Source organism: Dermacentor andersoni, chromosome 9, assembly GCF_023375885.2.
Source record: "Dermacentor andersoni chromosome 9, qqDerAnde1_hic_scaffold, whole genome shotgun sequence".
Taxonomy (NCBI): Eukaryota; Metazoa; Arthropoda; class Arachnida; order Ixodida; family Ixodidae; genus Dermacentor; species Dermacentor andersoni.
Window position 1 is genome coordinate 95342409 of NC_092822.1, and position 19986 is coordinate 95362394.

A 19986-nucleotide genomic window follows, 5' to 3' on the forward strand; every position below is an offset into this window, starting at 1 on the left:
TAAATTCGTAGCGCGAAATAAGTAGTATTCTTGTAGGCATAATTTATGTTCGGATTTTACGAAGCCCGCATTTTACAACGCGTTTTTGCGGTCCTGACAAAGTCGTATAGTCGGGGTTCCACGGTACTACTTTGTTTTGTGTGGCTTTTCAAGAATGAACTGATTGAAGAAATTAAAACATCAATTTCACCTGGATGTCGGTCACATATCAGGAGATGAACCATTCATACCTGTACACTTTTGTCTGCAGCTTTCGTCAGCGAAAGTTCTGCAATACAGCTTTACATTTCGACTGTCCTTCAATGTACAATTTCCAACAAGTTTTATGCAATCCTGCATTCCTTCAAAAGCCACTGGCCAAGGAATCCCTTCGGAATCTCGGCACAGTTTTGTACCATGTACTGACAAGGCCCTCATCACTGGAGATCTGCCTGTGCTTTACACAGAAGAATTGCCCAGATTCATGGACAATTCGGTCTTCATTCCAGTACAGGCTGAACAACAGTGCAGGCTTTACTATGCTGTCCTTGTGCAGAAATAACATGCTCACCTTTCCATGACCTTAAAATGTGATTCCAACACCACATACTTCTCAATGCGCCTGATGTTGTACTCAGAGATGCTAAATCAACATGCGAACGCTAGCGACTTTTCGTGTTGAAGCATATACATTTTGTCCTGTGCTGTGGTGTCCTGTCAGTACAAGGCATTTCTCTTGTTCTGCAACAAAATGTGGCCTACGTTAACAAACTCGACTCCACAATCTAGTTATCAGTTTAAGACAATGCAAGTGCTGAGCCACAGCTGCAAGCATGGGGAGGTAACCAGTTTCTTTCCAAAAAGCTAGTACCATATTTGCACCATTCTGCTGCGCCACCAATTCTAACGCGCAGTTACAATACCACCCAAATATCCCAAAAAAGTAACTTGGTGCCAATTCTATCGTGCACTTCAAGTAAGGATTCCTGAGTCAATGCTTACTACATACATTGAAATGATATTATAGAACATACAAAGGCACACAGACATGCACACAGCTGAATCTTAGCAAATAGTCACTATCAGTGTGCGACACCTCCTTTACGCTCTCTAGTATCCACAGAAGGTCATCTTCAGTTCCAGTTATTGCATTAGAAATGCCACACTTCTTGAAGGCTCGCACAACCATCGTTCACAGGAGGGCATTCCATGCACCATGGATTTGTCGCTTTCTTTAGATGACCCATTCGATGGCAGTATGGCTAGCTACTTGCAATGAGGTTATTTTTTTATAATTGGCTTCGTTTTGATTTTGACCAGAATTAGTTACAATTGTAATGCGCATGCAAATTTGGAAGCACCTTTTATTTTAAAAAAATGTGCATGTTATAATTATGCAAATATGGTACTTGTCCATCCGGCTTAACATGGAAGCTGTCCCAGTCTTGAAGACCTGTAGGTCACCACGCAAATCTTGGTGTAGGTGCTGGGGCCTAGTGCAACATGAAGATCTGCAGCAGCTGCCTAGTCGCCATTCTAAGCATGTCTACCGGCGACGAAACTGCGTCCGAGGCGGCTGCTATGCCATTCGTCATCCTGGCTCCACCACGTGGCCCTGGCAAATTTTCCGGTACTGATGGCGACAACGTTGATGACTGGATTCCACTGTATGAATGCATAAGCGCACATTGCAGGCGGAAACCAACATTGATGCTGCCGAGCATCATATTTTAACTAAAGGTAACTGCGAAGGCCTGGTTCGGTAGCACCAAAGAGGAGCTCACAAGCTGGAGCGTTTGTAAGACAAAACTTCGCAAGTTGTCTGGCCAATCTACTGGCTGCCAGCATGCCACCAAGAAAGAACTCGACTCATGTGTACAGACGTCTACCGAGTCGTACCTGACGTACATTCAGGATTTACTGGCCTTTTGCCGAAAAGCTTAAGCCAAGGTGACGGAAACCAATAAGGTTGTGCACATATTGAAAGGGATCTCGGACTATGCGTTTAACCTGATTGTGTTGAAAAACTCTTCAACAGTCAATGAGATTATTACTGAATGCCGACGATTCAAAGATGCTAAAAGCCGACATATCGCCCACCACTTTGCGCGTCTTCCAAACACGACAGCGACATCATAGTGTAAGGACCTTCACACGGCGACTCAGCCTTCAACATCAGAAACTATCACCCAAATCGTTCGATGTGAAAGTGAAGCCGCATCGCCTGCACATTTAATGGTTAGGGAGCCCAGTGATCCCCAACCGACCATATCCCTTATACAATCCATTGTTCATCAAGAACTGGCAGTTGTGGGCCTTCAAACCGTCTGCCCTGTGAACCGCCCTGTCATTTATCCTTCAGCCACCTTTAGCTCTCTCCAACGCCGTTGTCCCACTGCGAATTATCGCAATCCGAATGCGTGAAGGATGCATAACAACAAGTCAATTTGCTTTCGATGTGGGCGTGTTGGACACAATTCATGGTATTGCCAAAATTGTTGGCCCTCGCTTACTCGGAGAAGCTTCTGAGGCTTCCGCTATCTGCCCCGAAGTTGGCACCAGGTACTAACCCAAGCTGACCCTGCAACATCTGCCGACAACACTACGAACGCCACCTTGTAGAGCTGCTTAACTTCACCATGACGCCACCCTTCTTGTTCACCTCCACCACACCACTCCTCATCCCCATCCCGATCCCCATCCTACTCCCACCGTTTTCTTTCAAGAAACTGGCGGCTGCAGCTCCTGTAGGTGACCCTGCTATTACAACCTGCGCTCGAATCCCTCTTTTGACGCTCCCTATCAATCAGAACCAGATGGACATTAAAGTGGATGGCCTACGTGTTACAGTTTTGATCAACACTGACGCCAATATTTCCGTTATGAGCGCTCACTTCCATCAGCAGCTGAAGAAAGTCCTGACCGCTGCGACCGCTGCTATGTGTGCCAGACAGCGATACGTCTCCCATAGCTGGCCTCTGTGCAGCACGTGTCAGTGTCGCCGAGCGCGAAATTTCTGTTTTGTTCACCGTCCTCCTCACTCTTGACTTTTTATCCGCCTACTCCACCCTCATCAACTATTCTGCTGGTACTGTACAACTTTACCTACCGAATGTAATTGATCAACCTGGACCAATCAAGAGTCGCCTGTGTTTTTTGCTGCGCTCATCCGTTTGCCGCCACGAGCCGTGACTTGTGTTGCTGGTACGTCCTCTCCACCAGTGCCCGACGGTGACAACAGCGAAATGTCGCTACTATGAACACCACATTAACAAACGTTTCAGAAATCCCCAGCTGACTTCATATGGTCTCAATATAAAAATATTTGAGTACTACGAACATCAGAATACCGAACTTTTCAGAATATTGATTGTTATTTAGTTTCCGTATAATGTTAACAAAGCCTTAGTACTGCGAACTAATATTCTGAAATCTGGGGATTCGTCAATTTCCGTGTATCTGTCATGGCAGCCAAAACAGCAGGCTAGAAGACAAGGCGCATAAAGCGGCCGCCATGGCAGTAGGGTTCAGAAAACCTGTGATGGCGCTCAATAAAAAAAATGCAGAAGATAATTTTTTTTAAATATTTATTCCGGAGGCAATGACACATCGGGTTTTGTGAGCGCATGCTCCACCCAGGCAACTGTCGCCTAGCAATGGAGGTGCGTCTCTTCCTTCTTTTAAGCAAATTCTTACACCCTTCTTTCTATGCATGCCACTTTCTTTTGTACTTCTGTCTGCGGCCACACTAGCAATGCACGTGGAGAAATGTAACCTCTGTACTCGCGAGGATGCCACACAGTTGCACTTTGCACTTTCCGGAAGGTGTCATTTACGCTCACTTGTGCTTTAGAATAGTTCAGGCATCCACCTCGAGTAAGACAGTTCCGGTGTCCATGGCAAAACGTGACATCAAATAGGAAACATTGCGCTTTGGAAGTGACATGGAGCTTCCTTTTTGTCAGTAGTTCTCTCAGCATCTGCTTTGAGCCCATAAATCTTACTATACGGTGCTTCTGTGGTGCGTGGCAATGGAATCTATGCAAAATAGTAACAGCGCGGACCGAGGGCCAACAGCAACATTTGCATGGATAACTGAAATGGTATGGTTCTCCAACTTATGAACTGATGGGTCAATGGGCGGCATGGTTAATTTTGAGGCTTTCACTATAACAACCTTTCAGAATAAGAAACGATTTTCGTGATCCCGCGGGATTGTTGGCATCAAGAGTTGACTGTATGTGATCGCTCCCATCACTACTGTTCTCTTGATGCACAGTGTTGGTTTTCCACGTACTGTTATAACTCTACGGGACAATGTTACTTGTTTTCCGGTGGTGAATTTCAGCTTGGGCTCACAAGTGCTCGCACAAGGCATGGCATTCTTGTCATGGCAGGGCATGGCCCACGTCATCTCAGCCTTGTCTCCACCTGATGTTGCTTGCTCATACACCGCCTATATCTCGTTTTGTTCAAATGACCTGTCTCCTACCGACCTGAACAAAATGATTGCTCCAGATATTTCGCTCCATCAAGCTGACGATCTCTTCGCTTCCTGTCCTGTTATCGGGATATTTTTGACCTTTGTGATCCTCCCTTAGTTGACGTCAAACCTGCAGTGTCAAGCACCACATAAATACTGGCAATGCCCATCTAATCCAGCGACAGCCATACCGAGCACCACATCATTCAAAAGGAAGTCAATAACATGCTCGCCAAAGATATAGTCGAGCCGTCCTGAAGCCCTTGGGCTTCTCCTGTGATCCTTGTTAGAAAGAAAGACAACAGTTGGATATTTTTCATCGGTTACCGGTAACCTAACAAGATCACAAACAAAAAGACGTGTACCTGCTACCATGCATAGAAGACGCATTAGATTGCCTTTATGGTGCCAAATATTTTTCTTCAATCGACCTGCGGTTAGGGTACTTACTGGTTGATCGCTGCTGATGACACGGACCGTGAGAAGACCGCTTTTGCTATCCCTGATAGCCTTCATCTTTTTAAGGTCATGCCTTTCGGCTTGTGCAACACCCCAGCCACCTTAAAACACATCAGAGACAACCCCTTATGCGGTTTTAAATGGTCCATTTGCCTGTGTTATCATGATGACATAATTGTGATTTCACCCACCGACATTTGAAATGCATCTCGACTGGCTTTCGTCTATCCTTTCTGTGTTTTGCAAAGCCAGCCTGAATCGAAGTGCCATTTCGGAATTGGTGCTTTTTTGGTCCAGCATCACAATGGGCATGGTTGTGTTATCGTCTATGCCAGCCACTTCCTTTCCCGAGCCAAACAGAACTACTCCATCATGGAACTGGAGTGTCTTGTTCTCGTTTGGGCAGTGGGCTAATTGCGCCACTACTTATATGACCGGCAGTTCAAAGTCACTATCGATCACCATGCACCTTGCTGGCTTTCGTACTTGAAGCATCCCACTGGGCGTCTTGGTTGCTGGGCAATGCAGCTCCAAAATCTTCATAACCTACTCTGTTTCTTAGAAGTCTAGCCGATTGCAGCGGGACGCTGACTGACTGTCCCGCAATCCCATAGATCCGCCTGAAGCCTCTAATGATGTCCCTGCATGTGTACTCTTGCTCTTCTCTTTAAGCCAAATCTGTGATGAACAGCACCATTGTCGCACCTTATGTGAGCTTATTCAGAAGCTGGATTCTGTGGCACCCAAGCCGTCCCTTCGCCTCTTTGTGCTGAAATATGGTACGTTATACCGCCACACCGGACAGACGCTAACTGTTGCTTGTCATTCTTACGTATCTGCACTTGGTGTCATCGACCAGCTCCATGACGCCCTGACCGCTGGTCCCCTTGCAGTTTCCTGGACCTACGACCATGTTCGGCATCGCTTCTTTTGGCCCGGTCGTTACCACTCCGTTTGTCACTACATCACTGCTTGTGAACCCTGCCAACGCCAAAAGAAACCACCTATGCCTCCTGCTGGCTTCCTTCAGCCCCTTGACATCCTATCTGACACCTTCTTCCGAGCTTGCCCACCTTTGGGAAGCACGACACAGTCTCACCAGACGCTCGAAGAAACAACGACACAAGAAACTTCGCAAACGCATCCATGATCTCAACAAGCAAGCCGCTGAATACGCGTCCAAGCTGTGCAGAGAGAACTGGCTGAGCGTGTGTGATGGACTGCAGGGCACCCTTTCTACCAGGAAGACGTGGTGCCTCCTTCGTCACCTGATCGATCCTCTCGGCAGCAAGAGCGCCACAAATCGAAGCCTCACGCGCACCCTCAACAACTATACTGGGGGGGCCGACAAACTCATCAACGACCTGAAGGCCAAGTACCTGAAAATGGAGTAGGGTGATATCGCACCTCCCGACTACGCAGGACCTACCAATGAAGCGTTAGACAAGCCATTCACTGACACCGAGTTGATCTCGGCAATCTCCGAGAGCAACAGGGGCAGCGCGCCGGCACCCGATACCATTACCTACAAGTTACTTAACAACCTCGAGCACAAGGCCCGCAGACAGCTGCTCGAGTATATGAACCGGGTCTGGGAGTCTGGCGAACTTCCACGCGAATGGAAAGAGGCAGAAGTCCGCTTCATACCCAAGCCTGGGAAGACACCTCACATCGACAACCGATATCCCTCACGTCCTGCGTGGGGAAGGTCATGGAACGTATGGTACTTAAGAGGTTGCAGCGACATCTTGATGCCACCGATCAGATTCCAGAGACAATGTATGGCTTTAGGCAACACTTGGGCACCCAGGATGTTCTCGTACAACTCAACGAACTGGTAATTAAACGAGCAACGAAGCAGGCGCCGCGACCGATACTAGCGCTAGACCTCACAGGTGCCTTTGATAACGTCACACATGAAAGTGTCCTCCGCAGCCTGCGCAACACGGGTTGTGGAGTGAAAACTTACAATTACATCCGAGACTTTCTTCGTAACCGAACGGCAAGGTTCAGAATAGGAGAGGACACATCCCAACCGATCTCCCTGGGGGATAGAGGAACGCCGCAAGGTTCGGTACTTTCCACCCTCCTATTTAACATGGCTCTCCTGCCGTTGCCCAAGCTTCTCGAATCAATGGATGGTTTGGACCACGCATTATATGCCGACGGCATCACCCTCTGGACGGCGAGTGCAGGGTCGGATGGCTGGATGGAAAAGACGCTCCAAAAAGCGGCTGACACGATCAACAGCTATGTGAAGACATGTGGCCTTTGCTGTTCGCCTCAAAAATCGGAGCTGACCATTGTCAGACCACGTGCATGAAGGAAACAAGCAGAAAACGTAGAAATCACTTTGGAAGGGAACCGGATCCTCCCGGTACCTCAACTCAGGATCCTGGGCTTCCTGATCCAGGCGGACGGCAAGGCAACAACCATGATTACAAAAATCAAGCTCACGTCAGCACAAATCTTGAATATGATCAGACGAGTGGCCAACAGGCGGAGGGGTCTGAAGGAATCGGACACCTTGCGCCTCGTTGAGGCCTTTGTTATCTCACGAATCGTCTACGCAGCGCCGTACCTGCAGCTCCTCAAAAAGGACGTCTTACAACTTGACGCAATAATCAGGAAAGCCACGAAGCAGGCCCTGGGTATTCCCATAAATTCATCCACGACAAAATTACTTCAAATGGGAGTCCACAACATAGTAGCCGAGCTCGTAGAAGCCCACCTATCCAATCAAAGGGTACGCCTTAGCCAGACCAAGACGGGCAGAAGCGTCCTCCGCAAGCTAGGATGGCAAGAATCGCAATACACCCGCCACGACCAATTACCCGAAAAGTTAAGTGAGAAGCTGGAATGCAAACCACTACCACGCAACATGAACCCCACAAGGCATGCCGGACGACGCGACGCCCGGGCAAGAGCCATCTCCAGGACCCTGGAGGAAGACGACACTGTTCTATATACAGACGCCTCTGTATCGAAACGCTCCACGAGGGCAACAGTCGTGGTCACCGGACTAGAAAAGCTGGTCACCTGCGCATCAATCTACACTCCGTCTTCGTAAGGAAGCAGAAGAAGCAGCGATAGCTCTCGCACTCCTGCAACCTAACGTCACCAAGATCGTCACGGACTCACAAGCTGCGTACAAGAACTACAGATCTGGCTGGGTGTCCCTTGTGGCACTAAAAATCCTTGGTAAAGCTACGCCTCCTGAACAAGCAATCGAATTAGTTTGGGTCCCGGCTCACTCATCAGTTGAGGGCAATGAATATGCTCATCAACTGGCTCGAGCGCTAAACTCGCGGGCCAACGAGGAGGAGGCAAGGGGATGGCAACCCATCACAAATTACAGAGATTTAGTCAAATATTACAGGGACGGCAGGAAGACATTACCTCACCCCCACCACTCCTTGACCAGAGCCGAACAAACAATATACAGGCAAATCCAGGCAGGATCCTTTCCCCACCCCTGCCTCCAGAACAAAATATACCCAGAGATACAAGAACACGTCCTCACTGCAATGCATTAGGCACCCTTCGGCATGTCATAGGAGAGCGCAATTTTTCCATAGACCACCCGTCCACCTATACCCATTACTAACCCCCCTACTATCCCCACCCTTTACGAGCGATGGGAGATCATGCTGTCCAGCCCCGCCCTGGAAGACCAGATCCGACTGATCCACAGGGGCCAGGCGGCCCTGGAAGTATATGGAGCCCGCGAAGAGGGAGCCACCCCATCAGACGCTTAACGCGTTTCATTTCATAATGGACCAGTAAAGTTGTTCCTCTCTCTTATCTTCCTAGGTTCTTTCCCAGCCTCTACTCTTGGTAACAAATGGATTGCTGTTCCTACGGGCCGCACCACCCGATACGCATTTACATGCGTTCTTCCTGCCAGTTGTGCTGTGGACGTCGCTGATTTCCTGCTCCATGATGTCATCTTACATCAAGGAGCTCCTTGTCAACTCATCACCGACCGTGGAAGCTATTTTTTTGCTAGTGTTATCGATGACTTGCTTCGCTACTACGGCACCACACACCACCCGTAAATCAACGGCTTGACTGAATGCTTCAACCGGGCCCTAACTGACATGCTTTCCATGTATGTCTCTTCTGAGCATCAAGACTGGAACGTTGCATTGCCTTTCATTACATTCGCCTACAATTCCTCCCGTCATGATACCGCTGGTTTTTTGCTCTTTTATCTTCTGTTTGGCTAAGACCTAATGTTACCTTTAGGCGCTATCATCCCCGCTACCATCCATTTGCCCACTGGGTAGACCTGCGATGCTATTTGCAGAGCTGACGAGGCATGCCAGATTGCTCGTCATCGCCTCACTATATCGCACTGTCACCGGATACAGCTATGACTCCGGTCATCGCAACATTATCTGTGCTCTGGGTGCCCTTGTGCTTCTATGGACTCCGACTCGGCGTGTTGCGCTCTGAAAAATTCATTTCCTGGTACTGTGGACCTTAGCGTCTCTTATTAGGACGTGTAATAGATTTCACTTACAAGATTTGGCCGCTCGAATCTTTCTCTCCCTCCGTTTCGCCACCTACAGACGTTCATGCATCTCGCCTTAACCCTTACCGCTCACCCACACCATAACAAGTACCGTGATGGTGCTTCAGCAGCCGGGGGTCATGTCACGGTTATTTCTCAAAAGGAGAATTAATGAACAAGACAATTTTGATCTGGGGTGTGCTCTCAACCATACGATTGAGCACTTGATCGCCTTGCAAATATATTGTATATACATCTTTCTGTTCTCTATGCTTCCAAATAACAATATGATTTCAGATAAGTGCACAACTCTTCCAAACCAAACCCAAATGAACAGCGTGGCAAATTAAAAAAAATACCCAGAATGTATTTTTATATACATCTTGATAAAAGGCTGCAATTGTTACCGAAGAGAAAGTGGTAAAAAACTGCTGTGTGTCCTTGATCACACCACATACCTTGCACTGCGCCTTGATGTTCATAGCATTTTCATTGACTTCTTGCATTTACAATGATATTTAAAGATTTTAATGAATGCTGGCTGTACAATCCATGTAAAATTTTACCCTAAGAAAACATACTATAGTGTGAGAACACACTCTAAATTACGAGTTCTTTGATTACAAAAAATACGTGTTCTAACAAGCGCAAGAAACCATATGCAGTGACCACAAATTTTTGGAAGTGACTGGGCAATAGCAACAAACCTAAATTCTGAAGTGAAAATAAAGCTCAAAGACAACCAATCTGAGAGCCAACCTACTCATTAATGGAAGCATGTGGACAATGGCCCATAAGGATTGTTTTTACCGTTTGGGGGCGGAAGGAGGGCGTGCCTTTGTAACCACTGAACTGTCTATTTATTGTGCATGGGATATTCATTGTTATAAAAATTTTGCATAACGAACTGCCTCAAAATCAAGAGGGCAGCTCAGCATCTAATTCAGCTTCGCCTTAAAGAAAGGAAAGGTGCATACTGTTGGGTTTTTCTAATTATTCGTAGGCAGCCTTAAAGCACAACAATAAATATACCTATATAAATGAATGCAACCCTGCATTGTGCCGAAGTCAAGTACTATTTCGTAGTGAGAGTAATATTGAGTCTACGTACTGACGACAGCATGCCAGTCACTGTGGAGGCAACTCTAGGTAGCCGGAGCAAGGGCTCACAGGAGTGTTATGTGCTTTGGCAAGTCCACAGCAGGTGGTACACATTGGCGCCTTGTGCCAGTGCCGTATAGTTGAGACAGGTGGCATTGTATTCGATGAAACGCTTCCACTTGCACGTGGCAGCAGCGATTAAGTTGACCACAGCCCAGATTTACCTCAGGGGCACTTCCTCCGCCCTTGTGAGGTTGCTGGGGAAAGAATGGGCACATAGAAGAAATGAGAGCTCTTGTGTAATTTTTCTCGTTTTGACAAATGGCTAATGAGAGGTGTTGGTTGTGCTTGTTCCTGTTGTCGTGTGCGTTGTTATCTACGATGGCAATGAAAGAGTCTAAGCTGTGTCCTTAAATGCAGTGCAGGTGAATATTGAAAGGGGAGTCATTACGAAGTTTCATGTATCTTCTGACAGAGTAATGGAGTTTCACTGACTCCATGAACTGTTTCATGGCGCTCGGGGAATCAGTTTCGGGGAATATTTTTCTGGTAATGTTTGATAAACGCTTAGGCTGCCTCAACGGACTCATGTATGGCTTGTAGTTTATGTAAAGTTAGACATCAATCACTGCTGTGTTATGCACTGGCACACAATAGTGGCCAGCGTGCGCAAGGATGGATCAAATGGTCGCAAAGCAAAGTAAATGCCTGCCTGCCCAGAACTGAAGAGTCACTCGCAACTTGAGGCCGATTTTGCTGGAATACGGGCGAATGTGTAGCACTCACACACGTGCACCAAAATTTAGGCACAGGTCATTCTTCTTTCCTACAATACTTTTAAGTATACATTCTGTAAAATTCTAGAGGCGAAACCTTGTGCCACTTCTAAGGTGAAGCTTTCTGTGTGAACCCTACGGGACTTTCCCGATTGTGGCTGCAGGGTGCTGCTATTTTGCCACGTAGCTGAGGCCTAAAAAATTGAATTACGTGCCCGACGGTGGCATTGAACATCGGTCCCCCAGCATAGCAACCCCTGCTCTAACCATTAGGCCATAACTGTAGGTGTACTTCTATTGTGCCAAAACCAACTCACGTTTCGAGATGGTCACTGTGTACATCACGTTGCGTAGTACGAGCACGTTAGTCTTCCCCTCACACAGATTTCATGATGTGCATTGGGCCTAGATTATTTTTTTTTTCATGGACAGGAACAGCTGAAACATGCATTTAGATACCAGATTAGACAGATTTAGCAAAGCATTGCTTACGCTTGACTCGCGTTTCAAGCAAACAGGTGGCTGCGGAGAAATGCGCAGACTTCAACTTGTTGACAAGCACGCCTTTCAGACATGTGAGCAATGCACAGTAAGCTAGGCTGCATAATGGCCAAGAAGTCAAATGTACACACCTGCATGCTATGCGTAAGTAACCTGGAAGGATTTCGACAAAGGTGTGCAAAAGTACTGAGTCAGCATTGTAAGGCCTTCTGATCACTAAGCGACAGAATTAAGCGCGCCCTGCAAAGTGTGCAATTTAGTTTAAGGTTTCAAAAATGTGCATCACTGCCGATTGCAGCGGCGCTACTACCCAGAATTTTCAGCCGCCTCTTCCCGTGCCATGCAACATGGCAGAAATGACACTATAGCAAGTGATCCGATTGGCTATGCACGTGACATCACCGGAAATGCTTGCGACATGCCTCTTCATTAAGCTTATTTTCAATGCCATACGTATGCATAGTGATGTGTGTGCCCTTAAAAATAGCGACACAAATGCAGTGGACTTACACACCTCTTCAAACCAATGGCCCACTTCTGCTTGAGAATTGGCATTGCTTCTATAGCCCCGGCAATAGCAATGGATGGGCTGCAGAAGCATTCTCACTTGAAAATAGGAACGGCGATGTCTTCTTTGGTGGCTTGAACACGAACGGTACCAGCGCGGCATTTCCCTCATCTTGAACTGCAAGTGTGTGCAGGGAGTAAACTGCAGTGACCACACGCTGGTGAAAACGTGAGCATTGTACATTAATGTCGACATCAACTATGCTCATTCTTTTTGTTTTCTTCTGTCATCTGTGCTCTTTCGTAGTTTGTGTGTTCTGTGGCTATATAAATGTGCTGTGGAAATATATGATGCAGTTGCAAGTTAGCGCTCACCCTTGTGTGTTAGTGTTGCTAAACGATCACCCGCGGTTTCTAAAGGAATGGTGCTTTCAGCGGCAACTGTAGTGGTCAGATAGTCAAGCTTTGTGTACAATTTGCCTAAAATGGTTGCATTGGCAGGAATCCTAACAAGTCAAGATCCAAAAACAAAGCGTTGAAGGCAATTTAACGTGCTTAACAACGTGTCACAACATGTCAGAAAGCCATCATCTTGAGTTAGACTTTTTTGTAGTGCTACCGTCTATGCCTCTCACAAAAAAGTTGGAGGTTCAATTGTCAATGCAGTTTTTGTTTCTTTTTTTGTATATAGTTGTTAAAGGGACACTGAAGGGAAAAATGATTTCTTCTGCATCAGGAAATTACCGTTGTACAACACCATAAACACCACTCTTACAACGATAAGACGTTTGGTAAGCCAGAAAAAGCGCAAGAACGAAATACGGGTGGCGACGCCTACATAAGTTCTTCCACCTGGGGGCTGTGACGTGTTGGACTTTGATGGCATCTTCTAGGGCCTACTAATTATATATAGTGGTACAGATTGACTACATTGTGTTCTAAAGGAGCCAAATATTAAACATGGCAAGTTTCGGGAACGTTTATTCAGCCAACGTGGCCCAAATACGAAAACATACTTTGGAATCCCTGACATCACGCTGACGTGCCGGCGCTGGGTTTTGGGCGCGAAGTTCAAATACTGATACTCGGACCTTCATTTTCTCATCTAATAATCAAACTATATTTTTTAAATGACTGCCTGCAGGGTTCTCAAACAATGCTTCATTAGTCTAAACTGATTTATTGTTTCGTTTTAGTGTCCCTTTAAGTCTAGAGTAGATGAGGCATTATGAATAACCTGTTTCACCACATTCACCAGTTAGCGGCAACTCTAGCTTAGCTATGGCAGCACTTATTTTTTCCGCTTGTAGTGCCAAAAAAATATTACAAGCATAATATAGAGACAGTCAGAAACGTATGTATTATATATATATATACTATACAAAACTTATCAGACGATTATCAGAATTGAATATTGGAAACAGCTACTTTGTAGTTTGTACATCGCATATAAACTAGCAGCAAACACCTGCGGTGGTGTTCGGCTTTTTTCATTTCATGTAGGGCAAGTCAATGAATACTGCTCGTGCTGCTCTTCCTCTACCCGCCACGCCAAGTCTTCAATATCGACTCTAGGTAGCCCAGGCTTAAGGACAAAGAACTGCATCGGAAAGAGGCAGGAGGACACATATCGTTGAAGTAAGCCGGAAGTAAATAAGACATGTGCACTGCGTGAAGGAAGCAGGACATAGCAATCGCCACACAGAAAATACTGAAGGGGAACGCCACGGCTGAGCTGAGAGGAGGGTATTGCTTTACCTGTTTTATTATAGCTAGCTGACACGAAATTCTTGTGAGAAAGCATTTCTTGAGAGATAACCTCTGCACCTAGGCATACCACATTTAACATTAAATTCTGGGCCATTACGAAGGATGTTTCAAAAGTAAGTTTCCTCTTCTTCTTTAGAGAGAAGATGGTAGACCAGGTGAAAATAACGACTGCCATAAGAATCCATGCTTGTTGCTAGTTAAATGACTGAAGGAGCACCAGCAGAGGAGGAATGATGCATGCACAGAGCGCCGAAGAAGAGAGAGTAGCAGCAGACCTGCGTGCCTGAGGTCATTCGAGTACAAATCGCGATGGCAGATGTGTACTGACAATGTGGTCACAAATGGAAGTGCGTGCTATTATCCGGTATGAATGGGCACATGTCCGCCGCATTGAAAGCCGCACCCTCAAGCCGTCGCTTCCAAAACAATGCTGAGGTGGAGAGTCTGTGTGACAATTCCTTGCATCGCAGGGCACGGAGTTTCACAAGAGTAGTTTCTTCAAATTGATTGCATGCTACGACAGATGTCTCAATGCCGGTGGCGACTATGTGGAAAAATAGCGCAAGGTACACCATGATGCAATGGTGTATGCTTTTTGGCAGTAATATTTCCGTGTGAAACAAATGACGAAACTTAGTTTTGGAACATCCGTCCTCCGTATCAAAACCACGATATGATTATGATGCATGCCGTGATGGGGGGCTCTGGGATAATTTCGATCACCTGGGTTTCCTTAATGTGCACCCAATTCACGGTACACGGGTGTTTTTGCAGTTTGCCCCGACTGAAATGCAGCCAATGTAGCTGGGATATTATGCTGCACCCTTGGGCTGAGCAGCAACATGCCAAAGCCACTACACCACCATGGCAGGTTAGGCGTACGACAAAAACCATGTTGGGACACTTGCTTAATTGTCTTTGTAACAAAGTTAAAGCAGCAACGTTATGCTCATGTGCACTAGCGCTCCCACTAATTGGCTATGTGCAGATTGTTGGCTATAACAAATGGACTGGGTGGAGTGGACCTTAAGCTCTACACTAAACTTGTCTGTTGTCTGCAGCATTGGACTGACAATAATGGTATTCCAGTTTGGTTTAACTGTTAAACCGGAGACTCCAACCTTCACTATCTAGTAATTGGCACTTTATTACGAGCTAAAGGTGAACATAACTTCAAAACAGCACATTTAAACAGATTTGACCGCTCACTTTGTTGTAGCTCTAACCTGAAATAGACAACACGGTAGTACTTTTAGCTTATGTTAACTTAGCGGCCTGAAGTTTCTGATCTACCAGAACACAACACAGAGGTACAACAGCTGCGGCATATGAGGGCCTGAAAGACTCAATATGTGTGAACCAAACTATGAATGCAGCAACAAGTGCTTCTAACTTTAACTGCACCATGCTTACTAGCATCAATAAACCATCCTGTTGGTCTAAATTAGGGTGAACACACTATGATTTCACACTCGCCTCTCCCGAATATGGAGTAACTGCCTGTGTTCTGCTTAATATTTACCGCAGAATATTCAGACAGTGCTAATTATCATCCATACCTGCTGGAACCAAGCGTATCTTGACATAAAGTATGGCGGTGACGTCGAAATAATTTCTCCTCTGAATTTTCGAACTGTCACAACGTGCTTGTGTTACGAGTTGTTCCTGCCACGGCACCTTTGCCAGTCTTGGGTGTTCAATGTATGATTCACGATCAGAAAATGTTTGTTGCTGCTGAACCAGAGCCTCCTCTTCTTTAAGCTTCTGAAGCAAGCTTGTTGCATGGAAGGGCACTAAAGAGAAAAATTGACTTGTATTAGAAACATTGTCGGTGCATGCATCGTTTAGAAATGATTGGCGTTTTATGCTATTAGCATTAAAATTGCGAAATCAGTTATGGTTGGTGGGTGATTCTTGATATTTTATATTTTTTTTTATTAATACCTCAAGGGTCCAAAAAGGAGATTACATGAGGGGTGGGCATGTAAAAGGCGGGATTGATGATGTGGAAATTAGAAAGACGAGTCGGAACACTCAATGGCAGATCTAAAGCGTGCTGTATCGCGGATGAGTGCAGTTTGTCTGGGAAGGCCATTCCAGTCTCGGGCAGTTCGGATGAAGAATGAGTGCAGGAACGTAGTGGTGTGGGCTTGTGGTGGGATTACGGAGTTCGGATGGCCTGTTCGACGAACACGATGAGCCAGCTGGACCAGCTGGCTGTCACGAGGTATGGAATAAAAAAAACCTGTGATAGAGGCATAGGCGAGAGATGCGACGACGAGAGGCAAGAGGCGATAGGTCTAGTTTAGATTTTAGTGATGAAACGCTAGTGTGATATGAGCAATCTGAAAGAATAAATCTAGCAGCACGGTTTTGAACGCTTTCAAGGGCTTTAGTGAGATCAGTTTGGTCAGGGTCAAAGATAGCACATGCATATTCAAGTTTTGGTCGCACAAGCGTTTTATAGGCAAATGATTTCACGGGTGGTTGTGCCATGAATAGATTACGGCGAAGATAACCAAGAATTTTGTTAGCTGAATTAATTATGTGGCTTACGTGATTTGTCCAAGACAAACCTTTGGATAGGTGAATTCCTAAGTACTTGAAGGAATCAGTAGTAGATATAGTGCAGTTGTTAATCTTGTAGGCAGGGGGAATGTAGTTAGGTCGACGATGGAATGAAATATGCACAGTCTTACTAACGTTTAGGGACATGAGCCATGTAGCACACCAGTCTTGAATATGAAAGAGGTCCTCCTGAAGAGTAAAGACGTCTGCGACGGTATTGATAGGGCGATATAGGACACAATAATCAGCGAAAAGACGTATTGCAGAGGTTACAGTGAATGGCAGGTCATTAATGTCAATTAAAAATAGGAGTGGCCCAAGAGCAGTGCCCTGAGGTACACCAGATAGAACGGAGGAAACGGAAGATGTAAGGTTGTTAGCATATACAAACTGTTTTCGGTTAGTTAAAGAACACTGGATCCAGTTAAGAACAAGTGGGTGGATGTTTAGGCGTGATAATTTTAGTAAAAGGCGAGAGTGTGGAACCTTATCGAAAGCCTTTTCGAAATCTAAAAACAGGGCGTCAGTTGGAATGTTAGAGTCGAGGTTTAAATGCATATCATGAATAAATAAAGCTAACTGCGTTTCGCATGAGTGATCTTTCCTGAAGCCATGTTGATTAGGGTGAAAGAACTTTACTGAAGTTAGGAAGTTAGCAACATGAGAGTAAATGACATGTTCCATGATTTTGGAGCATACGCTGGTGAGTGAAATGGGGCGGTAGTTACCTGGGAAAGAACGATCACCTTTCTTGAAGACTGGAATGACCTTCGCTGTTTTCTATTCTCTTGGAACAATGCCTGTGTCAAGTGATTGCTTAAAGATGATGCAGAGGATCGAACTACAGACATACTTCGTATTTTTTAACACTTTGGCATTAATGCCGTCGTTCCCACAGGATGATGAGCACTTCAGGCCATCTATTACCTTAACGATGCCTTCCGGCCTAAAATTAATACCTTCCATTGGTGTAAAATCGAAACATGGTAAATCTGGTAGTTCATTGGCAGGTTCTTTTGTAAACATTGAAGAAAATGCAAGGTTCAAGGCATCAGGAACATTTGAGTCAGAAATGGGTGAGCCAAAAAAATCACATAGAGAAATAAAGCTATTAGTTTCGGGTTTTATCGTTTTCCAAAAACGCCGCGGGTTAGAGTGCAACATGTTTGGGACGGTAGTAGAAAATAAATTAGGTTTTGTGTGTGCTTTTAATGAGTTATATTCTTTAGTAGCTTTCCTATATTTTTCCCAGGCAGAAAAACCTGAGCACTTGGCTACACGAAATAATCGTTTTTTCTTATTGTTTAAGCGCTTTAAAGTAGTGTTGAACCAGGGGGAACGCGCTCTTTCATTTATCGTGATAGTTGGAATGTAAAGACCTATTAAACGCAGCATTTCTGTTTTGAAAAGTGCCCAGTTACTCTCAGTCGACCGCTGCTGGACTGAGACAGTTGACAGTACAGTTGGATCATTTCTAGGTCCAGGATTAGTCTCAATATCTCCTGCCAACAAAAGTAATTTCAATAGCATGCGAGCACAGTCAAATACTATACAAAGAGAGTGCCGTGGGCTCGGCAGCACGAGTAATGTTCGGTAACCAGTGCGTTTAGCGAAAAGGCAACAGCAATTTGTTACCTGCGTAGCGAAGAAGTGAAGTCGGTTAGGATGGCCCATCACTGGCATGCCGCCGAGCCCACTGAGCGTGGCGATGGTTTGTCTAGGCTTTATATCGGGAAACCGAGGGAAGAAGGCGCAGTCAATCAAAGATAGTGTGCCAGGGAGCCAGGGTGTCAGCCGATGACACCGCAGCGACAGAAGTGGCGTAATCTGTGATGCGCACTGCGATGTTCCGTAGAGGTAGGTCCGGCACAGCTCGCCATGGCAATGCGGGGCGTCCTCATCGCCAGGCAGTGGAATCCAGGCAAGTTGTTCCAAGCACGGTGTTAGCTTCAGAATCCAAGACAGCACCAAGAACTGCGTAGCGAAGAAGTGAAGTAGGTTAGGATGGCCCATCACTGACATGCTGCCGAGCCCACTGAGCATGGCGATGGTTTGTCGAGGCTTTATATCGGGAATCCGAGGGAAGATGGCGCTGTCAATAGAAGATAGTGTGCGAGGGAGCCAGGGTGTCAGCCGATGACACCGCAGCGACAGAAGTGCATTTTTCAATGCATTCACATTCTTGCACTATTTCATGCACTCTCCAGGGGCTAGCTCTGTATTTATTTATCTATATATATTTGTATCTAACCGCTTTGTCGCCCACCTGGGTCGCTGGTAGTCAGTCTGCAGCTGAATGGGCAGCGCATAGGAATGCTGTGCGGACGTACCAGGGTCCAAAACCAACCATCAGACCAACTTGGATCACCGAGTACTTGGCAATGTGTACATACATCCTGCTCCTCAACCCTCTTTCATACCGACATGGGTCACTGTAGATGCGGGACTGGGCTAGTACAGCTGTTCGAGGAAGTGCTCTCATGTTGACTTGAAGCACTGGGTATGTATGCTACAGAGTCTGTACCGGTCTTCAGTGAACCTCTTTGACACCAACTTGGGTAACGGTTCAGCACGTTCAGAAAGAAGCGCGAGAGGAGCGCAGCTGCCGCACGGCACCTTTCTACGTGTTCGGAGGCCGAGAAGTCTACATGTGGCCACCCAGATGAGAAGCGTGGCACGTCGGTGAAGGCAAACGCCGAGCATTGTTGATTCACTTGCCACACACCCAGAGGCGCATATTCAAATTCCACTATTCATGGGAGAAATTTAACACAGCATTTCATAATTGCAGGGGGCACATTCCCAGTTACACAAGTCGGCACCAAGGACGCTCGTTGAAGAGCAGCACCGACCGCGTGGCACATACCCAGTGCCCCAAATCGGTGTCGTAAGATCTTTGAACAGTGGTACCTACCCAGTTCGGCATCCGGTATGACCCATGTGGGCACGAAAGAGGTTGGTTGAAGAGCGGGATGTATGTACACATTGCCACACACTCAGTGACCTATGTTGGTCCGATGGTTGGTTTTTAAACCGTGTTACCTAAGCAGAGACCAATGCACTACCCATTCGTCCACGGGCCACCCAGTGACCCAGGTATGCAGGAAAACGGTGAGATACAAACATACGTAAAAAACATAGATACAAATATACATAGATGCTTGGCCCCCGGAAAGTGGGTGAAGTGCCCCAAAAATGGGAATGCATTGAATTGCCACAGTTACTGCAAAAGGAGGCTCGGTAGGCCGCAAAGGATGCAAGAACAAAAAGGTTCTGGCAACACTAAACTCCGCTAGCTCACCGCGATGCCATGGATTGTGCTGCCG

General features: G+C 46.3%; 1 long non-coding RNA gene across 1 annotated transcript; it reads right to left on the bottom strand.

The window, feature by feature from the left end:
* Nucleotides 1-1347: 1347 nt before the first annotated feature.
* Nucleotides 1348-19019, bottom strand: LOC129384139 (uncharacterized). The gene is made up of 6 exons (XR_008611937.2): nucleotides 18296-19019; nucleotides 15652-15885; nucleotides 12330-12500; nucleotides 11632-11752; nucleotides 10549-10795; nucleotides 1348-1644 (listed from the first exon to the last, which is right to left on the bottom strand). It is a non-coding gene; the product is annotated as an uncharacterized lncRNA (long non-coding RNA).
* Between the last annotated feature and the right edge of the window lie 967 nt (nucleotides 19020-19986).